We start from the raw sequence: 5,907 nt of genomic DNA on the forward strand, positions 1-5,907 counted from the left end.
CATCTGCCTGGCAAGCACAAGGTCTTGAGTTCAATTCCAAATTAAACAAAAAAAAAAAAAAAAAAAAAAAAGTTGCTTCCAATAGTGGCCATGTGACAGTCATGTGCCAGGGACAGTGAGCCTCTTAGAGACTGAGTGCCTGAAGTGCAGCCCCACGTCCATTCTTATTTATTGCAAAGTGCCAGCGCTGCAATTAAACCTGAATACTGAGGTTTTAGTTTAGAAAAATCAATGTGGCCATGCTGGGGCAACTTGGCTCACCAGCCAGCAGAGAGCTCTGCACGTCCACTTGGTCACAAGCCACAGGCTCACCACCACTGCCACACACTGCGGCTTGAGGTGCCTGCTGTGGTTTAGATCCACAGTGTCCCATAAATGTCTCATGTGCTCAGCGGTGGGGCTTTTGGGAGGTGATTGGATCAGAACCGTGAGCATGCCGTACCCCTCCACAGATGAATTTATAGCTGAATGTATTGTTAGAAGGTGGGTCCTAGTCAGAAGCAGAGAGTCACTGGAAGACTATATTGTTGTCCCCAGCTCCTCCCACCTCTCTGCTTCCAGCTGCTACACTGTGAGCTGCTTTCCTCTGCCTGGTCCTTCTGCTGTGTCACCCAGCCAGCCATGGACTGAACCCGTGGAAACCACAATCCAACAGTTGTGGGTGTTGGGTATATTGTCCTGCCAGTGGGAAAATGACTAAACGAGTGTCTTGATTTAAAATTACTGTATATTCTGAGGAAGGAGGTTCTCCAGGTAAGGAATATACTGTGGTTCAACCTGGCAATATAAAAATAAGTTTACAGCAGGGTCTTTAGAACCTTGTAGAAGTTGAGGAAGAAAAAATTTTAGCCATGAAGAAGGACTGTCACAAGGAATTGGAGGGCGACCAGGATGCTGTTTGTAATGGCATTTCCCTTTATGTCACCTAAAAATAAGTCCTGTCTGGCTCCCTATCTGTATTCAAGTGTATCAGGAAGCCAGGTAGGTGGGTCTGCATGCTATGTGCTATATGTGTGCCCACCTGTGTGCCCACCTGTGTGCCCTGTGTTCCCAGTGTGAGTTCCAGCTCATCACCAGAGTAGAAGAGCCATCTCTCCATCTCAAGTCTGTTCCATGAGGGCCAAAGAAGGCTCCTCAGGGAGAGGGACCAGGCAGAGAAAATCTGCCCATAGGGAAACTCAGTCTCAAGTGAAGTCTTGGAACTATCTCTCAGCTCAACATCTCATCAGAGTCCTCATACATTTTATATTATTTAAGTTCTGTGGGAGCAATAGCCAAAAGAACTATTTCAAATAATGAACACTGAACCTGGTTAAATACACACACACACACACACACACACACACACACACACACACACACACACCAAAATATACAAAGAAATAAAAAACCTGCTTGAGTGCAGTGGATTGCCAACTGGAGGTCAACTTGTTACACCCAGATGAACTGAAGAAGCATGGTGGTGGGTATGGGAGACGCACCTGAGGGTTTCTGCCAGCAGCATAAGAGGTAGAAGTCGGGCTGGGGCGATGGCTCAGGAGCATAAGCACCTGCCTGATGAGTGCAAGGTTCTGAGTTCAATCCCCAGTACCAAAAAAAGAGGCAGAACTAGACAAGCTGCTTCGGAGGCTGTTAGGGAAGCTGTTTGGAGAAGCTGTTGAGTAGGGCTGGCAAGCTAGATCAGTGGATGAAGCACCTGGCTAGGCAAGCTCAGGGACCAGGGTTCGGTCCCTGGCACCATACGTCGTGCTGGCCCCGCCCTCAGGTGTGCTGAGAAGCTGTTGGAAGCTGCTGGTTCTTTTGGGCTATTCTGCTGGGTGAGCTTGTCATGCTGGCTTTCTTGACGAACTCTGCCTTTCTCAGCAGAGAAGTAGCTCGGGACCTGGTTGTTGCTAAGGATAACTACAGTTCACTTTGGCAAAGCTCTGTTTCTCCCCTTGAGCATTACTTCCTGGCTCTGCAGGGGAAGATGGTGCACAGCTCAACCTCTGGCAGAAGCTTCTCGTGTTGGCTTTCCTGATGGGAACTTGGTTTTCCTCATCACCAGAGAAGCTTGGGACCTCACTGTTGCTGAGGATGGCTGTGGTACTTTTGGGGAGAGCTCTGGTTCTTGCCTAGAGCATTGTGTCCTGGCTCCAGTTCAGATCCCCCAGCCTGCTAGCACAGACTTCGGCCCACAGGCATAGACTATCTAGCTTCCACCACTGACCTTTGGGCCTTCCCAGCGTAGATCCATGAAGCAGCCCTGTATGAAACATTACCATGGATCCAGGCCCTCAGCTGGATTCTTTGGTCTTTAGTGCATGGACAGATTTCCTGCACTCTATGTATATAATTCTTAGGGTGACTCATTATAAAATAATCTTATAAAATGTGTCCTGTATTATATTGTTCCCCTTGCAAAAACCCCTGAAACTGTGACACTAGGGCATTGAGAAAATATATGAGATATTATTAAAAAGTACAGTAAATATTTATATTTTAAAATTACAATAAAAGTCACACTGCCGTTAATCCCTTTCCAGAGCCTCCCACTTGCTTCAGACACACTTATGCCATCATTTTTTGCCACTTTCTGAAGCAGCTCTGAAAGACCTACTTTGTGTTTTTAGCTATACTGTCATGGCTGCCTTCATGTCCCGAATGGATTTAAACATTTACCTTTCATGGTCATTCTACCTTTGTGGAGGACACAGAAGTTGCATGATGGCAGATTCAGTGACTAAGGTGGGCGAGGACACGCTTTAATGCTTTCACAAGCCTGGCTTTCTACTGAATGGAATTGGGCACAGTAGTCCTGATCTTTTCTTGTTGTAAGGACACTCACGAAAGAGGACTTCTGGAACTGCTTCAGAAATGGCAAGAAGTAGGGGATAAGTGTATGTGAAGTGAGGGAGGTATTTTGAGGGGGATTAATGACAATGTGATTTTTATTGTAATAAATTTGTATTTAAATACTCATGTACTTTGGACACCGCTTGTAAGCAATGCTTCTTTCTTGTATTAGTTTTCTAAGGCTGCCATACAAATTAATGCAAAACGGGGCCAGGGAGAGGGCTCAGTGGAATAAGCGCTTCTCTGACAAGCACAAAGGCCTGAGTTCAATCCCTGTTTCCACCAAAAAAAAAAAAAGCTTGATTTGGGGCTGAGGAGATGGCTCAGTAGAATAAGTGTTTCCCTAGCAAGCAAAAGTCTGAGTTCAAACCCCTGTTCTGCCAAAAAAAAAAAAAAAAAAGACTGAGTGTGGTGACACATGTCTATAATCCCAGCACTTGGAATGCTGAAAACAGGAGAATCACTATGAGTCTGATCTATGTATGTAGTGAGGCCCTATCGACCCTGTCCTAAATACACAAATTAATACAAAACAAGTGTTTAACAAAAAGAAAATTGTGGTCTCTTTCCATCTTTGGCCTCAGCAGAGAGGAGTCCCCACCATGTCTGCCCATCTGCAGCGGATGGTAGTGCGGGACTGCTCCAGCATCCTAATCAAGTGGAATAAGCAGACGTACAGCACGTAGCCCAATAACCAGAAGGCCCACAATTCATTTCGCTACAATCAATTGATTCACTGCGAGACAGTGGGCGTGAAGGGTCATGAAGTAGAGATCCGGACAGCGGAAGCCAGCCACCTCCTATGTGCGCACTACCATCAACAAGAACGCACGCGCCACCCTCAGCAGCATCCGCTACATGATGCGAAAGAACAAGTACCGCCTGACCTGTGCACGGCTGCCATCCACAGAGCCAGCGCCATCCTGCGCAGCCAGAAGCCTGTGACAGTAAAGAGGAAGCGGACCCGTCCCGCCAGGAGTGCCTGAGCTGCCCCCAGCAATAAAGAGCTTTCCTGTGGTCCTTGGCCCTGTCACAAAACAAAAAACAAAACCAAACAAACAAACAAAAAAACAAAATTGTCACCTCACATTTCTGGAGGCCATTTGTCTAGAACCAAAGCTTCAGCTGTCCCTTATCTATCCCTCACCTCTTCGTTCCATGCCTGGCCAGGCATTTCTGGCTTGTGGCCACTTCCTTCCTGACTTGTCTTCAAATGTGGGTCTGTGTTTGTCCCCTAGTGCCTACCTTGCAAGGATGCATGATTGTCCCCAGGGCCCGCATGGGAACTGCTGACCCTCTGCCACCTGCCCAGATGCCTACGTTCATCACATCTCCAAAGACCTTTTTCTCCCCAAAATAAAAATTCACAGATTCTGGAATCTGATGTGAATATCTTTGGGGTAGGAGCATTTTGGACATATCATACTGCTCCAAAAACCTAAGTAAACCCTAAAGGGGGTGGGGTGCTGTCTTCTACTTTGGCCTGCACTTAGGATGACAGCACTGGACACTGGCAGCAGAGAATGGATCATGGTAACTGAGGTGACTTTATCATAAGAGCTCAAGAGAAACCACCTGTGGACATCTGGAAAAATCTGATGAGGGGCTTGGGCGGTCGCAGAGGAAGGCAGCCCGCATGAGCAGGAGGGCCAAGAGAGCCCTGGCCTTACTCTTTGAGCAGCTCTGGGCAGCGACAATGAATACCCAAAGCCCATGCTGCTTTGGAGGAGGTCAGAAGAGAAACCCGGAATCCTCTGACTGTGGCTGCAGATGTGACAGCTCCACCAGTCCCAAGGATCCAGCACCCGGCATCTAGGGGTGCAGTGTGCTCTGCGCCCCTGGGTCAACCAGCTTGGTGGCCATCAAGGCCTCACCTCCAGGCAGCTCGATTCCTCTGTCCCAGCCTAGCTCCTGTTTCAAAGGTCACCACTGCAGTACCTGGAATGACATGGGCTCTGGGAGATACAATCTGGAAATGCCAGGGTTACACCAGACTTACACCAGGCCAGACCCAAAGCACGGTAAATCAGCGGTGTGCAGCACCTTCACACGGAGGTGCGGCCCAGCAGGCCTGGGGCCAGGGCCACACAGGCAGGGTCGGCTATGCAGGGGAGGGGCGGGCTGGGCCGGATGGGTGGGCGTTACTAGGCACACGTGTTATCTGCAGGCAGATGGTGGGCTCTTTGAGCAGCATCTGGACTTGGTTTTGTTTTCTTTTTGTCTTTTGAAAGACTTTTAATGAAAATACAGGCACAAAATAATTTATTGTCTTTTCCTTCCTGACCCACCTTACTAAGACAGAACATATTGTACCCCTCTGAAGACTCACTGAGCAGGCAGGTCTCCTGCCCCCAAGTGTCCTGTGCCACCTCAGCCTTGTTAGTGGGATGCCCAGCTCAGCTGTCAGCTGCCGAGCTTTGCACCTCTGTCTGGCTCAGGAGGAGGGGAGACCAGGCAGGGAAGTTCAGCTGGGTGACACCCAGGGACAGATGAGAGCTCCGCCCTGCAGCTCTTTAAGCACTGCACCTAAGTGCTTTTTTTTTTTTTTTTAACATTGTTATTTGTTTTGGGCTCCAGCTACCTGTACTTGAAGTTTCTGTCAGACCAGTTTGTTAAAAAAGCACTTTGAATAAATACCAGAGGACCTGAAGAAAGTAACTATGGAACTTTTTAAAAAATTGTTTTTACATAGCTTAGATTTTAGTTCTACTCAGGGTTAAAGAAAGTCCTCTTCAGAATACAGAATGTCTGTTGGCTGGAAGAGAGTTTCTGAAGCTGGAGGGTCCTGATCTTGGCACTGGAGACCTGGCCCTATGGTACGGACAGGGTCTGACTGCATCTGCAGGCTTCAAAAGAAACACAAAGAAGGACAGCACTGAGATGTGCCCATAACCCCAGCACTCTGAGAGGCTGAGGCAGGAGGAGGAGGATCAAAAGTTCAAACGCAGTCTGGACAACTAAGCAATTTAGGAAAACCCCATTTTAAACCCAAAAGCAAAAGAACCCAAGGGTGTAGCTCAGAGTGAAGGGCCTGGGCTCAACCCGTACTATGAAAGTAGAGACAGAGAGAGA

The 5,907-nt window shown here is 48.0% G+C and overlaps 1 pseudogene; it reads left to right on the top strand.

Annotated features, from left to right (window-relative positions):
* Positions 1-3,437: 3,437 nt before the first annotated feature.
* On the top strand, positions 3,438-3,821 carry LOC101591200 (annotated as a pseudogene).
* Positions 3,822-5,907: the final 2,086 nt, after the last annotated feature.

The sequence above is a fragment of the Octodon degus genome, unplaced genomic scaffold (genome assembly GCF_000260255.1).
Source record: "Octodon degus isolate 3935 unplaced genomic scaffold, OctDeg1.0 scaffold00019, whole genome shotgun sequence".
In the NCBI taxonomy this organism is placed as follows: domain Eukaryota; kingdom Metazoa; phylum Chordata; class Mammalia; order Rodentia; family Octodontidae; genus Octodon; species Octodon degus.